The 22,419-nt window shown below is 46.5% G+C and overlaps 3 non-coding genes across 3 annotated transcripts; 1 reads left to right on the top strand and 2 right to left on the bottom strand.

Annotated features, from left to right (window-relative positions):
- Positions 1–2,552: 2,552 nt before the first annotated feature.
- On the bottom strand, positions 2,553–2,623 carry TRNAG-GCC (transfer RNA glycine (anticodon GCC)). The gene has a single exon. It is a non-coding gene; the product is annotated as a tRNA-Gly (tRNA).
- Positions 2,624–9,286: 6,663 nt separating this feature from the next.
- TRNAG-GCC (transfer RNA glycine (anticodon GCC)) lies at positions 9,287–9,357 on the bottom strand. Its single transcript has one exon. It is a non-coding gene; the product is annotated as a tRNA-Gly (tRNA).
- A 7,922-nt stretch (positions 9,358–17,279) lies between these two features.
- TRNAR-UCU (transfer RNA arginine (anticodon UCU)) lies at positions 17,280–17,365 on the top strand. Its single transcript is given in 2 exon segments — positions 17,280–17,316; positions 17,330–17,365. It is a non-coding gene; the product is annotated as a tRNA-Arg (tRNA).
- Positions 17,366–22,419: the final 5,054 nt, after the last annotated feature.

Raw genomic sequence — 22,419 nt, 5'->3', positions numbered from 1 at the left:
TAATCAGTCTGATTTCGGTATAGGCCATTGGGAGATGTCCACATGTACAGTCGGCATTTGGGCATCCATGTGTTTGCTATCCTGAGCCAATTTTCTTGGAAGAACTGTACCAGGCGATCACCAGCTTCATTTCTTTCACCAAGCCCGATTCTTCCTGTGATGGTTGCTTCTGGCTGGCTGACGACTTTGGAATTGAAATTGCCCATAATGTAAATGATGTCCTCCTTTGGCACTTCGTTTAGAGTTTTCTAAAAATCTTCAATGGTTTTCTCATCAGCATCCATCGTTGGAGCATAGACCTGTAAGATTGAGATGTTCAGTGGCTTACCACGTATCCGGATAGTAATGATATGCTCGCTGATTGTTCTAAAACTTTCTACTGTGTTTAAGGTCTGCTTGTTTGTAATAAAGGCTACTCCATCTCGCTTCATTTCCTCGTGTCCACCATAGTGCAATGTGGAGTCATCGGACTTCAAATATCCATTACCCGTCCAATGCAATTCGCTAATCCCAAGACTATCAATGTTAAGTCTTGTCATTTCGCGTTTCACAACGTCCAGTCCCCTAGACTCCTGCCCCGCACATCCCATGTTACTAGTATGTGGGCTTTGGTAGAGCGCAGCCCTTTCCTTTCATCATGAAGTGCATCAGAAGCCGGGCTTCCCGAGGGCTTTTTTCCCAGTTGTGCCATGAGGAAAACCCTGACTACTTCTGCTCAGTCCTCGCTCTTCTCTTTAGAGAATCCTTTGGCCTGGGCGTCCATCGGATACCATATCTGAATCATTTGAGAGCTCTTTCATAGGGTTTCCGAGGTGAGGTTTTTACAGGGTAGGTCACCAGGTCTTACCCCAACCCTCCCCATTTATCTGGGCTTGGGACCAGCGTATAGAGATGACCCCTCAGACACGCGTGCAAATCAACCTCGTTCACTGTGCAAATACGTTGCGCTGAAATGTCCGCATTTGTCCATATGCTCGTATGAAGGAGCCTTTAGGGCTTCCACAGACGTGCGTATATGTAAATACGCTCGTCGTACCGGAGTGTATTTGCGCATGAGCAAGATTTGGAGATGGAACTAAATGGGCAGATATGCGTGCCAGCGCATAGTAATGTAATTTTTGTGCTCGCAAATGCCAGTTCACACGCGCTTTACTCCCTGTCCGTGAAATAGAATGACTATTAAAGCCTAATAAGGGCCGGCTACCTTATTCTCCGATGGTCAGACCCTACCGCTTGGTTTTTGAGCATAGACTTCTATGGCAGTTTGCTCTGTAAAACGCAGACAGATAAGGCAGGTCCCATCTTTTCTTATGTGCAGAAATTGTACAGGAGAAACGCGCTTATGTGAATGAGTCCATTGAGATCAACAGGTTCTATTTTTTGCGTATTGTGCACACAAATCCGCCCGTGTGAAGGAGCCTTCGGGCACGGGACAATTATTAGGCATCTGCCTTTTTGGGATCTGTATTCGCTCCACATCTGACCTCTTCATTCCACGTCCATCTTGTACAGGAGAATTTTTATACCTTTCATTTTCACTAATTGGTAATATTGTTCGTTCTTCTTAGGCCGGCCTCAGCTAAGCGTAATTTAATCACGTATTACGCATGCGATATACGCACGCATAATATGAGGTGAATGGATCCAATGAAAATACATTGGTTTTCATGAATCCATTCACATTTGCATACATACATTACGTAGAAGGCCTTCTTCAGACGACTGTAATTTTGTACTATTTTGCAACCATGAAAATCATCGTGTGTTAATAGTACACGCGAGAAAAGACAGGACTTGTGGTATCCTTCTTGTACGTAGTTTATTTACGTGCGATAAAGGGAGGGCAGGATCTATCTTCCCGCTTTTTTTCCCTTCAAACTCCTATACAATAGCGCAGAATTTGAATAAAAAAAGGTCCATCCACTAATACACGCCGTAGCGGTGAGCGTATTAGCGCATGCACCCTTCTGTTTAAGCCCTAGTATGCGCTTTGAAAAGAACGCAGCATGCTCTATTTTTTTCTATTATGTATTATGTGCAATAGAGCCCTATTGTTCTCTCTGGGTGCATAATAACTGCTGTGTGGCGTTTATACGCACCGCTGCTAAGCCACAGAGTGGAACATTTAAAAAAGAAAACAAAAACAGGACGACTGCGCATGACAGCGTGCGTGAGATATGTGTGTGGGATACGCTGTCATGCGCAGTCCAAAATCGCTGCCATACGTAGCGAAATGCCGGCTCACACAGCGGTAAAACGCTGTGTTATATACATACGGTCATGTGAGCCCGGGTCTCGTTGTTCATTCCTTTTTTTTTCATTTTTTTAGTGCGTCCCCAAAATTTGCTAATGAATTATAGTGATTTTCCTATAAAACAGAGGCAGGATCTTCTGTCCAGAAGCTTCTTGGCTGGAAAGTGATGATGTGGCGGAAGGAGATCTATCTGAAGGGATCCTGAACAGCTGAACTCCTTGTATCTAGTCTACGAACAAACATATATTATAGGACTCTGGATGATGAGGAAACGAGCAAAAAGGGAAAAAAATAATCCTGCATTGGCCGGGAATCGAACCCGGGCCTCCCGCGTGGCAGGCGAGAATTCTACCACTGAACCACCAATGCTTGGATGCTGCTGTGTACTACCGAAAAAGTTTCTCAAAAGTGATTTAAAAGGTTATTTACTGTAATAAGGACCAGATGTGTGTATTTTGCAAAGACTTGTGCAGCGTATTGAGCATTTGCGCTCATATTGACTGCATATTCACACACCTCCCGTACACTTCTATGGGGCCCTCGGTGTACAGATATGCAGGAGAATTAAACGGGTCCTATTTTTGACCGCCCGTGAGAAATGCACACGCAAAACACTCTCTTGGGAAGAAATCCATTGACATCCATGGCTTCTATTCTCTGCGCATTGACTATGATAACACCGGGATTCGGCTGAGAGAACACCGAACCCTGCAGTTAACACCTTATGTGCCGCGACCAATGTTCTCTAAATCCCACTAAAGCTAAGTTGAGGTTTCCTAAAAATTGAGTTATTCCATATTTTTGCAGATTTAGGGCTCAAGCAGATGAACGTGTTAGCGCGGATTCTTGCACGCTTGAAAATCATGTGAGTATACCGCAATGAAACAAAGCAAGTTCAATCATTTCATTCTCACAAGCGTGTTTGTTGCATGCATTTCCTACGCGAGAAAAAAGATAGTACCTGCTCTCTCTGCGTGTTATGCAGAAAGCTGCAATAGAAGTCTATGCAGGTTAAAAAAAGAGAAGAGTGTGATTGGCGGACAACGCTTGTTCATGCGCAAATACGCTCCGTAGCGCCAAGCATATTTGTGCATACGTTTGTATGTCGGAGCCCTTAGGCTGTGAAGCAGTGCTGGGCTGGCGGTGGGTTAGATGGCACGCTGTGCAGAATGTGCAGAGTTTTTTGACAACCACCCCATAAAAAATGCAACTTATATTGCAAAAATGTGCAGCTGTTGTTGTTAGCCGTTTAGTCCATCATGACCCTCGGCGACCGTAAAGCTGAGCTCCCTCCATGTTTTTCGGTTTTGCACTTCTTCTTTCAGTTGTGTGATATCCATGCCAGTATCAGCTCTGACAGTATCAGCCATCGTGTCCTTTGGTGGCCGGTTCTTCTTTTGCCGCTGATCTGTCCAAGTATTATAGATTTTTCTAGCGACTCTGCTCGCATTATATGGCCAAAATACGTGAGCCTGAGTCCGGTCATTCTGCTCTCCAGTGATATATCAGGTCTTACACAAATCAGGACTTCTTCGTTTGTTACTCTCGCCGTCCAGGGTACACGCAGAAGCTTTTGCCGGCAGCACAGCTCATACACATCAATCCTCCTTCTATCAGCTTTTTTCGCAGTCCAGCTGTCACCTCCATACATGGCTATGGGGAATATGGTGGTCTGCACTATCCGGCATTTAGTTGTATTCCGATATCCCTACTTTCCTGATTTTGTCCATGTTTAGCATCACGCTTCGCCCCAATGCTATCCTGCGTTTTATCTCTGGCATAGATTCTCCATCCTGGTCAATATTCAAACCAAGGAAGATGAAGTCTCGCATGCATTCTCTGACCTCATTGTCATTTTGATTTGAATTTGGTCATTTTTTTGTAATTGTCATAATTTTAATCTTCTCTAGGCCTGTTTCACACGGGCTACAAAATCACAACACGATGTATGTGAAGCCCATGCTTTCCAATGGGTTCTTTCAGACTACCAAACATTGCTCGTGTGAAAAAACCCATTGGAAAGCATGGGCTTCACATAAATGTGTTTTGTAGCCCGTGTGAAACAGGCCTTAAATTCAGGTAGAGGCCCAATTTTTGACTTTCAGTTTTAATCTTCCATATCAGTGGCTTCAGACCGGCTTCTGTTTCTGCAGGTAGATTTGTGTCATCCACGTAACGGAGATAGTTGATGTTTCTGCCACCTATTCTCACCCCGGTTTCCAATTTGTCTAGGCCCATTTGTAGTGGCCCATAGTAATAGGGCCCCTCCATAAAAGTGTGCATGCATTTGTCTAACTGTATTGTCAGTGTCTTCTGTGTTGCATGATTGATGTGTATTGCATAGCTGCAGCACTGTGTTAACTGTCTGGTATGTGAGATATCTGTCTGGAAATGTATCTTTTGTTTGTCATGTGACCTTGTTAGATATATGTAGGTGCAAGGTGCATGAGTGGGGCTGTCTGTCGTTTTCGGGTCTTTGAGCTTAGAGCTTTTGGAAGGGAGTCACACAGAGACCTTCAGCTCTGTGTGGTCCGGAATGGAAGAGGCTGAGAGGGAGCAAAAGCCTACCCTGGCCTGCTTTACCCAGGAGATGCCAGTATTACCCCTAAACAATGAAAGAGAGAGAGGATGAGGAGCCACCATGCAGCGCACCCCTTTTTCCAAATGTGAGTGATGATTGGTAGAGAGTTGGAGAGAAAGAAGATTGTTGCCGGGCTCGTGACCCACAGATAACAGGACTGTGGTTTCTCCTGCCTACCCGTGAATCCTCCCTGTCACACCACTTTTAGTTTTGCCCTGTTTTCGCCGCTGGCGTGTATTACTGAACTGTACCAAGTTATTGCAAGTAAACAAGCTTCACCGACCGTTCCTGGTTTGGCTCTGAAAGTTAAATCCTGTGTGTGGACTCTTTATTACCAACAACTGGATTCACCGCAGAGAATGGAACGATGGTGTCACGCGTGACAAAAAGGACTAAGGTAATCCACCACTGGGTTTCCCTATTTTCATAGCCTGCCCTCGGCCCCTTGGACGTGTCCCTGGTTACCCTCTGAATGTGAGGCGGTAGAGCCACAGTGACAAGGTCCAAACTGTACCCTGCTGTCTCCTAGGCTGGGGCCCACTCCTCGGATGCTGCACATTTTCCACATGATCACTACTGCATATAGGTTAAACAAGAACGGTGAGAGGATGCAGTCCTGTTGGGCGCCTTTGCCGATCCCAACCAATCTGTGTCCCCCATACTGTGTTCTGAAGGTGGCTTCTTAAATGGTATAAAGTGATTTTATCAGCTTGACTAGATGTACCAATACGCCCAGCTCTTGTAGGGCCTGCCATAGCTTGTCATGGTCGACACATGGCCTTGCTGTAGTCGATGAAGCACATGTGGATATTTTTTTTAATATTCCTGAGGAGCTTTTTCCATGGTTCATCGCAGATTTGCAATATGGCCGCGGGTGCCACGTCCTCGCCGGAGTCCTGCCTGCGTATCAGGGAGTGCCGCTTCAACTACTGAATTCAGTCTTTCTTGTTTAATTTTGAGAAGGATCTTGCTTGCATGCGGGATGAGGGTTATTGTTCGGTAGTTGGAGCAATTCTGGGAGTCGCCTTTCTTTTGTAGAGGGATGAAGACAGGTCTTTTCCAGTCCTGTGGCCATTGTGTGGATGCCCATACTGCCTGGCACAGCGCTGTGATGGTCTTCACTGGTACTGGCAGCAATGGCTCTGCCGGTATGTTATCTATGCCTGGTGCTTTAGTTTTGGCTAGTTGTTTCATTGCCATAACCCCTTCTGACTCCATAATGGAGGCTCCAAGTCCACAGGCTCCACCTCATGCAATGGTCCAGGTATGTCGCTGCAGGCATAGAGTTCCTCTGAGTATTCCCTCCCCCTATCCTTCATACTCTGTTGGTCATTCAGTTCCTTCCCATTTTTGCCTTTGATTGTGCTGTTGCGTGCCATGAAAGGTTTTCGGGCCATCTGGACCAGTGAGAATAGGCCTCACATATGGCCTTTCATGGCTTCTGCGTCGAGTTGTTTGCAACGCTCATTCCAGTCCATTTCCTTGTCTTTCCTTGCTGCTCGCTAAAAATCGGCATTTAGTTGCTGAACTTCATCTTTGTTGCCGGCCGCCTTTGCTGCTCTTCTATCAATTATTCTTAGGGTTTGCTTAGACAACTAAAAGCAGCGTTTTTCCTGATTCTTATAGGTGAGATGCTTACTGACTGTTTCCGTAACTGGGAACTGTATATCGGGCCATAGTTCCTCTGGATGCTTTTCTGATGTGTCAAGCAGTTTGAATTGGTTTGCTACCTCAATAGTGTATGATGGGGGGATTTTAGAGGTGTCGGATTTTCTCAATGGAGCGCCTTTCCTAATGCTACAGAATTTGATTTTGATCTTAGCTGCACGGAGTCCATGATCAGTGCCGCAGTCGGCGCCAGGAAAGGTTTTCATTGCAACGACTGATCTTCACCAACAAAGATTGCACAGGATGTAATCAGTCTGATTTCTGTAGAGGCCATTGGGAGATGTCCAGATGTATAGCTGGCATTTGGGCGTCCATGTGTTTGCTAGCCTGAGCCAATTTTCTTGGAAGAACTGTGCCAGGCGATCACCGGCTTCATTTCTTTCACCAAGCCCGATTCTTCCTGTGATGGTTGCTTCTGGCTGTCCATAATGTAAATGATGTCCTCCTTTGGCACTTTGTTTAGAGTTTTCTAAAAATCTTCCACGGTTTTCTCATCAGCATCCATCGTTGGAGCATAGACCAGTAAGACTGAGATGTTCAGTGGCTTACCACGTATCCGGATAGTAATGATATGGTCGCTGATTGTTCTAAAACTTTCTACTGTGTTTCAGGTCTGCTTAGTTTAAAGGCTACTCCATTCTGCTTCATTTCCTCGTGTCCACCATAGTGCAATGTGGAGTCATCGGACTTCAAATATCCATTACCCGTCCAATGCAATTCGCTAATCCAAAGACTATCAATGGTAAGTCTTGTCATTTCGCGTTTCACAACGTCCAGTCCCCTAGACTCCTGCCCCGCACATCCCATGTCGCTAGTATGTGGGCTTTGGTAGAGCGCAGCCCTTTCCTTTCATCATGAGGTGCATTAGCAGCCGGGCTTCCCGAGGGCCTTTTCCCAGTTGTGCCACGAGGAAAACCTCCGACTACTTCTGCTCAGACCTCGCTCTTCCCCAGTCGTATTTAGAGAATCCTTTGGCCTGGGCGTCCATCGGATACCATATCTGAATCATTTGAGAGCTCTTTCATAGGGTTTCCGAGGTGAGGTTTTTACAGGGTAGGTCACCAGGTCTTACCCCAACCCTCCCCATTTATCCGGGCTTGGGACCAGCGTATAGAGATGACTCCTCAGACACGCGTGCAAATCAACCTTCACTGTGCAAATACGTTGCGCTGAAGTGTCCGCATTTGTCCATATGCTCGTATGAAGGAGTCTTTAGGGTTTCCACAGACGTGCGTATATGTAAATCCGCTCGTCGTACCGGAGTGTATTTGCGCATGAGCAAGATTTGGAGATGGAACTAAATGGGCAGATATGCGTGCCAGCGCGTAGTAATGTAATTTTTGTGCTCGCAAATGCCAGTTCACACGCGCATTACTCCCTGTCCGTGAAATAGAATGACTATTAAAGCCTAATAAGGGCCGGCTACCTTATTCTCCCTGCGTCGTCCGATGGTCACACCCTACCGCTTGGTTTTTGAGCATAGACTTCTATGGCAGTTTGCTCTGTAAAACGCAGACAGATAAGGCAGGTCCCATCTATCTTATGTGCAGAAATTGTAGACGAGAAACGCGCTTATGTGAATGAGTCCATTGAGATCAAAAGGTTCTATTTTTTGCGTATTGTGCACACCAATCCGCCCGTGTGAAGGAGCCTTCGGGCACGGGACAATTATTAGGCATCTGCCTTTTTGGGATCTGTATTCGCTCCACATCTGACCTCTTCATTCCACGTCCATCTTGTACAGGAGAATTTTTATACCTTTCATTTTCACTAATTGGTAATATTGTTCATTCTTCTTAGGCCGGCCTCAGCTAAGCGTAATTTAATCACGTATTACGCACGCGATATACGCACGCATAATATGAGGTGAATGGATCCAATGAAAATACATTGGTTTTCATGAATCCATTCACATTTGCATACATACATTACGTAGAAGGCCTTCTTCAGACGACTGTCATTTTGTACTATTTTGCAACCATGAAAATCATCGTGTGTTAATATTACACGCGAGAAAAGACAGGACTTGTGGTATCCTTCTTGTACGTAGTTTATTTACGTGCGATAAAGGGAGGGCAGGATCTATCTTCCCGCTTTTTTTCCCTTCAAACTCCTATACAATAGCGCAGAATTTGAATAAAAAAAGGTCCATCCACTAATACATGCCGTAGCGGTGAGCGTATTACATGCACCCTTCTGTTTAAGCCCTAGTATGCGCTTTAAAAAGAACGCAGCATGCTCTATTTTTTTCTATTTTACAGCGTATTATGTGCAATAGAGCCCTGTTGTTCTCTCTGGGTGCATAATAACTGCTGCGTGGCGTTTATACGCACCGCTGCTAAGCCACAGAGCGGAACATTTAAAAAAGAAAACAAAAACCGGATGACTGCGCATGACAGCGTGCGTGAGATATGTGTGTGGGATACGCTGTAATGCGCAGTCCAAATGCGCTGCCATACGTAGCGAAATGCCGGCTCACACAGCGGTAAACGCTGTGTTATATACATACGGTCATGTGAGCCGGTCTCGTTGTTCATTCCTTTTTTTTTCCATTTTTTTAGTGCGTCCCCAAAATTTGCTAATGAATTATAGTGATTTCTCTATAAAACAGAGGCAGGATCTTCGGTCCAGAAGCTTCTTGGCTGGAAAGTGATGATGTGGCGGAAGGAGATCTATCTGAAGGGATCCTGAACAGCTGAACTCCTTGTATCTAGTCTACAAACAAACATATATTATAGGACACTGATGATGAGGAAAAGAGCAAAAAGGGAAAAAAATAATCCTGCATTGGCCGGGAATCGAACCCGGGCCTCCCGCGTGGCAGGCGAGAATTCTACCACTGAACCACCAATGCTTGGATGTTAATACAATGTTTTAAATAAAGTTTCAAAAACTTTCTCACTGATCATACAGCATCAGGGTCATCAGGTCCAACCCCCTTGCTCAGTGCAGGATCACTACATCATCCCAAACAGATATCTGTCCAGCCTTTGTTTGAGGGCTTCCATTGCAGAAGAACTCACCACCTCCCGTGGTAACATGTTCCACTCATTGATCCCCTCACTGTCAAAAAGTTTTTGCTAATATCTAATCTGTGTCAATAAAGCAGATCTTGTAGATGTTTTTTTTCAGACTGTGTTCCCCATGCAGCAACCTAAGGAACAGGCTTATAGTTGTCTCTCCCGGCTCCCTGCATCTTCTGCGTCGCTGCTCAGTCCTCCATGCCCAGTTTTTTTTTTTACGGGATGTCACGGGCTGCTGCAGCTAACGATAGAGCTCAGCGATTGACTGCTGAGCGCTGTCATTGGCTGCTGCAGCCTGTAAACGTTATGTCACAGGGAAGACCTAGAGGGGTGGCCTTGGACACAGGAGGAGCTGGGAGAGGTGAGTACAAGCCTGTTTGTTAGGTTGCTGCTTTGGGAACACAGGCTAAAAAAAATTCTTAAACAACCCCTTAAGGCTGGGTTCACACTGGACGGATTTTCTGCAGAATTTCCGTGCGGATTCCGCTGAAAATCCATTCCGTGTGAACCCAGCCTTAAGGGGATATTCCCACCTCAGCCAGCTAACTGCACAAGGTGGCTCGGAGGACGGAAACAACCGTATTGGCCACGCCTGGCCATTGCATACAGCCGGGCTGGGGGCAGTGGAGACCAGAACACGAAATGAAAGTGGGTCCCCGCTGATAGACTGTCTACCTGTATTCTGGTTGTGTGGAAAGCATCAGATAGCACTATACCCACACCAGAGCAGCTCAGTGAACACATTCTGTACAAGAACAAAGTTCATAACTTAAATTCAGCACCTAAACTAAACTCATGACATAAATACAATACCAGAACCAAGCTAACATAAATACAGCACTACAACCAAGCTCAATACATAAACCCAGTACCAGAACCAGGCTCATAACATCAATACAACACCAGAACTAAACTAACATAAATACAGCACCACAACCAAGCTCAGCACATAAATACAACACCAGAACCAGGCTAACATAAATACAACACCAGAACCAAGCTAACATAAATACGGCACTACAAACAAGCTCAATACGTAAAAACAGCACCAGAACCAGGCTCATAACATCAATACAACACCAGAACCAGGCTAACATAAATACGGCACTACAACCAAGCTCATTACGTAAACACAGCACCAGAACCAGGCTCATAACATCAATACAACACCTGAACCAAACTAACATAAATACAGCACCACAACCAAGCTCAGCACATAAATACAACACCAGAACCAGGCTAACATAAATACAACACCAGAACCAAGCTAACATAAATACGGCACTACAAACAAGCTCAATACGTAAACACAGCACCAGAACCAGGCTCATAACATCAATACAACACCAGAACCAGGCTAACATAAATACAACATTACAACCAAGCTCAATACATAAACACAGCACCAGAACCAGGCTCATAACATCAATACAACACCAGAACCAAGCTAACATAAATACAACATTACAACCAAGCTCAGTACATAAATACAGCACCAGAACAGCTCAGTGAATAAATGCTGTACCAGAACCAAGTTAACAGCATAAATACAGAACCAAGCTAACCTAAATGCAACACTGGAACCAAGCTCAGCACATAAATACAGCGCCAGAACCAATCTCAATAAATAGATACAATACCACAGCCAAGCTCATAACATAAATTCAGCACCAAAACCAAACACAGTACATAAAAATAAAAAGAGTAGCAGAACTAAGTGATCATGTTGTAGGGGCGCTACATGGGCTGACGACAGAACCTCGGAACATGAGATGGAAGAAGACAGAGGAAGATAGTTCACGTAGCTCCACAATATGCAGCCACATGCAAGAAGATCATCTAGCTGGCTAGACCTAAGAGGTGCGATGGCCCCAGCCTACGCCTGGCGCCCCTCTACAGGCTCGGGTCGCACACAGCTAGAGGCGACCATGCTGTGAAGTGTGTAGCTAAGAAACTCTTCCGATAGAATCTTCTTGGCTGTGCAGTGGGGCGGGCCATACACATTAGATAAACGTCATCCGCATCCCATCAATTACAATAGGATCCGCCAACTGTGTAACCATTATGAGAGGCTACAGATGTTGGGGGGGGGAGCATCTGGCATGTTGGATTCCAAGATGAGCATATGTGATGCCCTTGTCTAAATTATATATCTTAAAGGGGAATTGTTCCAAGGTGTTATGGTGTGTCGTCTCACAATCTGCACCATGAGTGGAGCTAGTGCCAAAACTGTTATCACAAGAACACTTCTCCTTGCTAGCTTTGAAGCCCTGAGTAGTTTTTGGACTTCAAGATGTCTTTGCTTCCCACCCTCCCTTTCCCTTGTAATACAATCCAATGACCCTGACGGGTGTTGAGGAGTGTGGCAGAAATACTTGTGAATTGTGTCATTCTCACCTCTTCTTCATTCTTTGTCACTTAGGTATCAGGAATTTCCCGGAAGTGTGACCTAAAGACATGTTGATGTGAAGACCATGGGAACCACTAGGAACCTTTCTGAAACCTCAAGGTTAACAAGCCAATCTCACATACTGAATCCTGAACATCTGCAGAACTTGCTGAAGGATCTTTTAATTTCACGTCTTGTTGGACATGGAGTTCTTGATCTCTGTGGTGCAGCAATAAAAGTAGCGTGAGAACAGAGATGAAATTGCCCTACAATGCCCCGTAACATGGCCCACAAACTTGAAAATCTTTAATTTGGTGCACTTTGGTAGCCCCCTGCTAAACCACGGGATGATCCCTGTGGCTGAAATTCTCAGAAAGTGAAAATCTGGAAACCAAAATCAATGAGGGGCATGTTACAAGTAAGGCACCATCAATAAGCCAAACAGATGTAATAAGAAGACTCCCATCTTATGGTAAACTATCGTACTAAAAGATTTTGAGGAACAGCTTTTTGGGTGAGTGTGGTGTACCAACAGTTAAGTATAGCAAAGGTTCCCTTATGGTCTCAGTCCGTTGGTTATAGTGAAAGAACCATGAACATGAAGGTGTACCCTAACAGTGTAGACAATATTGTGCTGCCAACAATGTAGCAATAAATGGTCAGCCACACTTCCAACAAGACAACGCACCTTGTCACACATCCAACACTGTTTTATGTTGGTTTGAGGATATGGATGTTCCATGATTGGACTGGCTGCACAGAGTCCCAGCCTGAACCCTACTGAACATCTTTGGGATGGACTGGAATGTTGGGTCAGAAAATATGAACTTTGAGACGTTTGCAGGATGAGTAGAGGGAAATACCAGCTGAAGTGTATCAGTTGTCAGTAGAAAGTATGCACTGGACAGTATCCGATGTCATTAAGACCAAAGGAACCCCACTAAGTATGAACATATGGAAATAAATACTACGAGGTTCTTAGCGCAAATTTGATTAATTCAAAATTGATCCAATTTGTGTGTGCCTAGTCCTACCGTAACTGTTGGGTTTGGCTGGCTTTCAACTAATGTGTAGGACATTGTTTCCCAACTCCAGTCCTCGGGGACCACCAACAGGTCATGTTTTCAGGATATCCTATAGTAAGAACGGCTGTGACACTGACAATAATTACATGATCTGTGCAATATTGAGGAAATCCTGAAAACATGACCTGTTGCAGGTCCTGAGGACTGGAGTTGGGGAACACTGGTGTAGGAGCAGCATTAGATCCACCAGAAGCCGGGGCTTGCATCCAGCAAGTGCCATGCACATTAAACTTTTGGTCAGCCGCATTGAAGCATAACACCAGCAGCATGCCAGATGACATTGGCTGATTGGGCATACAGCCTCGGAATCAGAAGGCAAACCTGACTGAGCTCCCGTTACTCCGGTGGCCCACGCTGCACTTCACCGCCGGGTGCACATCCTGACACAGAGTCATGTGACTGCTCCAGCAGAGCCAGTGATTGGCTGAGGTAGTCACATGACTGTGTCAGAACGTGCCCCCGGAAGTAAAGACTATTGGGGGTCTATCCAGTGGAGCTATGGGATCGGCGGTTGATAGTGAATATGTCTTATTTTGTTGGCTACTTTGGGCAGCCATTATTTCATATGCCTGGTAGACTTAACTGTGGCCACACGGACTAAATTTTCTGTCTCATCTGATGGTCAGGCCAATGTCTGCCAATGGAAAATGTTGGCCACGATGCAGTTGGTAACTTGTGATTAGTGAATGTCTGAAAAGTTTGGTTCAGCCGCTTTGCTGAACTTTTGTAAAAAGTTTGGTTAGTTCTGAATTAGTTTGAACCAAACCAAGCCAAACCAAACTTTCATCAAAGTTCAACCCGAAAGAAGGTGCTGCTGATTGTAGCCACAGATGAGATCAGGATATACGAGGCGGGGGAACAATGTAAGACTAAGGCCGCCTGCACACGGGCGGGTCGGACCCTGCATGCGGGATTCCAGCAGCCAAGTTCGACCCTTTGCCAGGCCGGTGACCCCAACTTAATGCTCCGCCGGTCTTCTCCTCCGCGGCGAATGTGACGGCCGGAATGCAGCTCGGCACATGCACAGTACAATGGACGCCGTACTGTCGATATAGCGATGACACGGCCTCCTCTGCTGCGAATGTGCCAGTCCATAGCACCAGCTGGCACATGCATAGTACAAAAGACAGATTTAGGCCCCTTTACACGAGTGGATTTGTGCCACAGAAGTCTATGGCGAAGGTTTGAAAATACATGAGGCGAAGGGTGTGACACCGCGCAAAACATAGGAAAGAGAAGACAGCTGGACCGTATTAGCCCTTAATAGCCAATCAATTCCATGGAAAGGGTGTGTCACGCTTGTGTGAACTGGCCCTGCGTGCGCTAAAGTTATAGCAATACGTCAGACGCGTGCAACGGGCTGATTATGGTCCTCTTTCAGCCTCGTTCATATGCCAATACGCTGCGGCACATACGCTCACGTAAAGCCGCCCTAAACCGCGTTCTGCAGCTTCGGTTCGCTCCGCACTGTTGGTAAGCGCTGTTGGGTTTATGATGTTTGTTAGGGCTTTCCTCCAGGGACTCCGCGGCGGTGAGAAGACGGCAGCAGGCGTGTTCCCGGGACGGAGTGATGCTCACACGGACGTGTTAATGAGCTTCCACATGGTGGCGGGTCTACTTTAGGCCAACTTGTGCCATGAAGTGTGCCCACGTCCTGTTCTTCACACTACCAGCTGTGAGGTTTGCTGCCACTGTTCCTGTTTACCTTCCTCGCCGTTCCCCATGGAGGGGGTCACCACTACTTGGGAGCCCTGTAGAGCGCATATGGCGGAGGGTCCTGGTGCAAGAAGGCCACGTGCTGCGGATGTCTGGGCTCCTGCCCACCCAACACCGGCCATTCCTACCATCAGCCTTTTATGTGACTGAGGGCTTAAACAGACGGGCGCACGCCCTAGGATTTATCTGGTTATTTTTTTGACTATTCAAACTCCGCGTTATTGCGCACAAGTTTGAAAAAAAAAAAGTGGGAAGATAAATTCCTGCCTTATCATTCTCACATTAGGAAAACCACTGCGAGAAACAGAGGGGAAGTCCTACCTTTAATGGCGCGTTAATTCTGAAAACGAAACCATTGAAATCGATGATGTCGTTGCCCCGTTATGCGGCCCTGATTATTACTAAAACATCTTCCCGCTGTTTTGTTTTTTTTTAATCCCGGCCGCACACCGGGCGAACGACATCATTGATCTCAATGGTTCTGCTTCCGCTATGAGGATTCTCGTGCGTTAACACTACTACCTGCCAGAAGCTGGGACCTGCCCTCTAGTTATCGCAGGTAGTTAATACTCCGTCCCAGAGAGGGATAGGCCCGTGTGTTTTTGCCCTTATTTCAGTTTCTCTCCTCCAAAACTGGAGCAGAGAGAGGGAAACCCTGAACTAATCCCAGCGCAGGCGTGAGAGGGGCCTTAGACCCCCGCTGTGTGCATATCAGACACATGCCCTGCATACATAATAACACCATGCATGATAACAGCAGGACAGGGGGCTCAGCATGCAGCCCCCGGGGGGGGAGAAAAGAGTAGGGGAATAATGGAGTGTGAATGAAGGCAGGTGCCATATAGTCACACTGGGCACACTTCCTGAGCACAGGGCAAAGGATACCTGGAACACTGTGTAATGTAATATACCCATCATGTAATATGTAGACCATTTAATGTAACATACAATACACTAAAAGGTATCATATCTACAAGATCAGGTGGTTTCTCTTGCTGGGAACAATCACGTTATACAATACTCTGACATAACATATACGGATCATATAACGTAATCTACTGACCATATAGTATACTGATATCTTGTATACTTATCATATAATGTAATATACTGACCATAAAATGTAATATACTAACCACATAATATGCTGATATATCATATACTGGTCATATATTTTGCAATATAATGACCATATAATATACTGACATATCATATACTGATCACATAATGTAATCGAATGACAATATAATGTACTGATATATCGTATACGTCTCATATAATGTAATATACTGACTATATAGTATACTGATATCTTGTATACTTATCATGTAATGTAATATACTGACCATATAATGCAATATACTAACCACATAATATGCTGATATATCATATACTGATCATATATATTGCAAAATAATGACCATATAATATGCTGACATATCATATACTGATTATATAATGTAATCTACTGACAATATAATGTACTGATATATCGTATACGTCTCATATAATGTAATCTATTGACCATATAATGTGATATACTAACCATATAATGTAGTAACATATTGTGTACTTATCATATAATGTAATTTAACAACCATATACTGTAATTTACTGGCTATTTAATGTAAAATGCTAAATATCTAATATACTGTTCATATCATATACCGACCATATAATGTAATCTACTGACTATATAATATACTAATATATAATTTGCTGATCACTTGTAATGACCACATTATATACTGATCATATAATATAACAAATTAAACTATAACATACTGACCATATGATATAGAGTTATATAATATACTGTCCATATAACATACATAAAATATAATATATTGACCATATACTATACTAACATATCATATACTTATCATATAATGTATTCTACTGAACATATATATTGTAATATATTGACTGTATTGTATACTGATCATATAATATACTAACCATATAGTATACTGGTTATATAATATGTGATTATATAATGTACTGACCACATGATGTAATGTACTGACCATATAATACACCGACCATTTCATGTAATATAATGCCCGAAAATATGGTATCATCTAATGAACATGGCATGTTGCACTGTATACTGACCATATAAATACTATTTTATAAAACTGTTTAATGTAATAACCAGACCATAGAATGTAAGATACAATGTGCTATTTACTATACTGACTATAATTGATGAAATCCTATAAGCTAATAACTATAGACTGTAAGATTATATAACACACTAATATAATAATGTATATAATAAACAATTAGATGACTATAAAATATAATGCTCATATAATATATTCTCATATACTGTATACGTAATGTAAAAGTCAGACCTCACAATGATGACATGACCTTGTAATGTAAGATACAGGCTTGTAATTACACTGGAATATATCAGCATATTATGTGGGAGGATATAATATACCGCACTATCATATAAGGTGCTATAATATACCAAACTCTAATGGAAAGCCTTCTAACACACGTTGTTCCGGGTGGCACAGCTTAGAGGACGCGCTGCTGAGCACTGAAGACACGTGGCTCTGTGGCGCAATGGATAGCGCATTGGACTTCTAGCTGGATGTAGCAATTCAAAGGTTGTGGGTTCGAGTCCCACCAGAGTCGCTTTTTATGTTATTGCCATCTACACCTGTAATAATACTTCTTATTCCTCTTCTGTTATTTATTTAGTCGCGACGTCTATTTACTAAAAGCACCGTGTGAGGAGAAGCTATGGTAGCGCGAACACCGCCGGGATATTGCTGAGACTAAAGGCACACAGCCGTGAGGGTTATAATTACTAACTACGTGATTCATCCGGGAAGCTGCGCGGACGGGGATCGAACCAACAACCTGCAGAACCGAGAATGGAACGCCCGGCCGCACAGGGTGCATATATTGCGGGTCAGCATGTAGCAGAGCGCACTGTGTACGAGTAGTGGAGCTCCAGCGGCTGCCAGAGATTTCAGGAGAGACACAGGACGTAGCAGAGCGCAGAGTGTAACCTGCAGCCGACACTACAGCCCTCAGCCGATACCGCAGCCCTCAGCCGGCTCTGCTGCTCCTCTGCCTCGTGATGCTCAACCAAGTACCCCAACCCCGCGCATATATTGCTTTTACTCAGCAGCTAAGGCCAACCCCACCTGTCCTCATGTACTATTACCCCAACCATCCCCTCTCCCCGTCCTTATACACTATTACCCCATCCCCCCTGTTCCAGTATACTATTACCCCATCTCCCCCTGTCCCCATATACTATTACCCCATCTCCTTCCGTCCCCATATACTATTACCCTATCGCCTCCCATCCCCATACACTATTACCTTATCTTCCCCGTCCCCATACACTATTACCCCATCTCCTTCCGTCCCCATACACTATTACCTTATCTTCCCCGTCCCCATACACTATTACCCCATCTCCTTCCGTCCCCATACACTATTACCTTATCTTCCCCGTCCCCATACACTATTACCCCATCTCCTTCCGTCCCCGTACACTATTACCTTATCTTCCCCGTCCCCGTACACTATTACCCCATCTCCTTCCGTCCCCATACACTATTACCCCATCTCCTTCCGTCCCCATACACTATTACCCCATCTTCTTCCGTCCCCGTACACTATTACCCCATCTCCTTCCGTCCCCATACACTATTACCCCATCTCCTTCCGTCCCCATACACTATTACCCCATCTCCTTCCGTCCCCATACACTATTACCCCATCTCCTTCCGTCCCCGTACACTATTACCCCATCTCCTTCCGTCCCCGTACACTATTACCTTATCTTCCCCGTCCCCGTACACTATTACCGCATCTCCTTCCGTCCCCGTACACTATTACCCCATCTCCTTCCGTCCCCATACACTATTACCCCATCTCCTTCCGTCCCCGTACACTATTACCTTATCTTCCCCGTCCCCGTACACTATTACCCCATCTCCTTCCGTCCCCGTACACTATTACCCCATCTCCTTCCGTCCCCGTACACTATTACCCCATCTCCCCCGTCCCCGTACACTATTACCCCATCTCCTTCCGTCCCCATACACTATTACCCCATCTCCTTCCGTCCCCATACACTATTACCCCATCTCTTTCCGTCCCCATACACTATTACCCCATCTCCATCCGTCCCCATACACTATTACCCCATCTCCCCCGTCCCCGTACACTATTACCCCATCTCCTTCCGTCCCCGTACACTATTACCTTATCTCCCCCGTCCCCGTACACTATTACCCCATCTCCTTCCGTCCCCGTACACTATTACCCCATCTCCTTCCGTCCCCGTACACTATTACCGCATCTCCTTCCGTCCCCGTACACTATTACCCCATCTCCTTCCGTCCCCGTACACTATTACCCCATCTCCTTCCGTCCCCGTACACTATTACCCCATCTCCCCCGTCCCCGTACACTATTACCCCATCTCCTTCCGTCCCCATACACTATTACCCCATCTCCTTCCGTCCCCGTACACTATTACCCCATCTCCTTCCGTCCCCATACACTATTACCCCATCTCTTTCCGTCCCCATACACTATTACCCCATCTCCATCCGTCCCCATACACTATTACCCCATCTCCCCCGTCCCCGTACACTATTACCCCATCTCCTTCCGTCCCCATACACTATTACCTCTTCTTCCGTCCCCATACACTATTACCCTATCTCCTTCCGTCCCCATACACTATTACCCCATCTCCTTCCGTCCCCATACACTATTACCCCATCTCCCCCGTCCCCGTACACTATTACCCCATCTCCTTCCGTCCCCATACACTATTACCTCTTCTTCCGTCCCCATACACTATTACCCTATCTCCTTCCGTCCCCATACACTATTACCCCATCTCTTTCCGTCCCCATACACTATTACCCCATCTCCTTCCGTCCCCATACATTATTACCCAATTTGCCCCGTCCCCATACACTATTACCCCATCTTCTTCCGTCCCCATACAGTATTACCCCATCTCCCCCGTCCCCATACACTATTACCCCATCTCCTTCCGTCCCCATACACTATTACCCCATCTCCTTCCGTCCCCGTACACTATTACCCCATCTCCTTCCGTCCCCATACACTATTACCCCATCTCCTTCCGTCCCCGTACACTATTACCCCATCTCCTTCCGTCCCCGTACACTATTACCCCATCTCCCCCGTCCCCGTACACTATTACCCCATCTCCTTCCGTCCCCGTACACTATTACCCCATCTCCTTCCGTCCCCATACACTATTACCCCATCTCCTTCCGTCCCCATACACTATTACCCCATCTCGCCTGTCCCCATATACTATTACCCCATCTCCCTCCGTCCCCATACACTATTACCCCATCTCCTTCCGTCCCCATACACTATTACCCCATCTCCTTCCGTCCCCATACACTATTACCCCATCTCCTTCCGTCCCCGTACACTATTACCCCATCTCCTTCCGTCCCCATATACTATTACCCCATCTCCTTCCGTCCCCGTACACTATTACCCCATCTCCTTCCGTCCCCGTACACTATTACCCCATCTCCTTCCGTCCCCGTACACTATTACCCCATCTCCTTCCGTCCCCATATACTATATCCCATCTCCTTCCGTCCCCATATACTATTACCCCATCTCCCCCGTCCCCGTACACTATTACCCCACTTCAGCCCTCTCTTGTATTCTCAGTCACTCTGAACCCTTCGTTTGTGTCATCAGTGACCTCCAACGTCCCTCCTGTATATACTGTCTCTGGTCACTAGATGGCAGCCGTGTGCAAGATAGCAGGTGTTAGGTGTTAGCGGACCCTCCTAGGACCGCGTGCAGTGGGCGGGGCCTCCACCTGTGAGCGCGTGCGATGGGCGGGGCATCCACCTGGGGCAACGGGAGAGATGGGCGGGGTCTCTACCTAAATCCGCTGGGGTGGGCGGGGTCTGTAAGTGGGTATATAGTCCCTGCGGCAGGCTCCGCGCTCAGTAGCCCGCAGTCATCATGCCGGACGTGCAGTGCGCTCAGCCGTGTGCTTCCAGGAAGGTAGGAGTCGTGCGATGAGATCGGACGACGTGTCGCCCAGTTCCGTACTTACTTGCCTGGCGTTATTGTTTGATGCATGTTGTGTGACTTGTTGGCCAACTAGTAACCCGTCGTGCAGGTGGAGAGTGGCGCCGGGGGCTCTGGAGCTCTGGTACCCTCCGTGCTGCGGGCATCATTGCAAATAAGGGAGATGGAATAAATCCTCCACAGTGCCAAATTTATTCCATCTCCCTTATTTGCATATTACCCAGAGGAGCGTGCGTGGCCATTTGAGTCTCCTCACTTATTTATAGTATATAGTTGCTCTCCCTAAGGAGAAAAGAGCCTTTCTGACGCCGGCATCATTGGGGTGCAGGGTTAGGTTTAATTAAACTCCCTCTGGAGGGTGCTCTGCTCCAAAGGAGACAAGTGGGTTAGCGCCCCCTTTAGGTGGTGCCTGCTGCTTAGCTTTTATTTGATATTTTTTTAAAAATTCAGGTATAAAGTCCCTGCTAGTGGGCGCTGCAGCGGACGAGGCCTCCTGAGACAGACCTGCGCTTGTCAGCACCTTGTGATTAATGCTGACTCCCCATGATCAGCGGTGTACAACCTGGTGATGAGCGGTGCTGGGATGCAGAGGGTGACCTGATCACTTGTAGTGTGACTTATGCCTCTGCAGCGCCACCTGGTGATGAGCGGTGCTGGGATGCAGAGGGTGACCTGATCACTTGTAGTGTGACTTATGCCTCTGCAGCGCCACCTGGTGATGAGCGGTGCTGGGGTGCAGAGGGGTGACCTCATCACTTGTAGTGTGACATATCTCCGCAGCGCCACCTGGTGGTGATCGGTGCTGGGATGCAGAGGGGTGATCTGATCACTTGTAGTGTGACATGCCTCTGCAGCGCCACCTGGTGATGAGCGGTGCTGGGATGCAGAGGGTGACCTGATCACTTGTAGTGTGACTTATGCCTCTGCAGCGCCACCTGGTGATGAGCGGTGCTGGGATGCAGAGGGGTGACCTGATCACTTGTAGTGTGACTTATGCCTCTGCAGCGCCACCTGGTGCTGAGCGATGCTGGGATGCAGAGGGTGACCTGATCACTTGTAGTGTGACTTATGCCTCTGCAGCGCCACCTGGTGATGAGCGGTGCTGGGATGCAGAGGGTGACCTCATCACTTGTAGTGACATGTCTCCGCAGCGCCACCTGGTGATGAGCGGTGCTGGGATGCAGAGGGGTGACCTGATCACTTGTAGTGTGACATGTCTCCAGCGCCACCTGGTGATGAGCGGTGCTGGGATGCAGAGGGTGACCTCATCACTTGTAGTGTGACATGTCTCCAGCGCCACCTGGTGATGAGCGGTGCTGGGATGCAGAGGGGTGACCTGATCACTTGTAGTGTGACATGTCTCTGCAGCGCCACCTGGTGATGAGCGGTGCTGGGATGCAGAGGGTGACCTCATCACTTGTAGTGTGACATGTCTCCAGCGCCACCTGGTGATGAGCGGTGCTGGGATGCAGAGGGTGACCTCATCACTTGTAGTGTGACATGTCTCCAGCGCCACCTGGTGATGAGCGGTGCTGGGATGCAGAGGGTGACCTCATCACTTGTAGTGTGACATGTCTCCAGCGCCACCTGGTGATGAGCGGTGCTGGGATGCAGAGGGTGAC

The sequence above is a fragment of the Eleutherodactylus coqui genome, chromosome 2, assembly GCF_035609145.1.
Source record: "Eleutherodactylus coqui strain aEleCoq1 chromosome 2, aEleCoq1.hap1, whole genome shotgun sequence".
NCBI lineage: Eukaryota > Metazoa > Chordata > Amphibia > Anura > Eleutherodactylidae > Eleutherodactylus > Eleutherodactylus coqui.
This window is presented reverse-complemented; position numbering and strand designations above follow the sequence as displayed.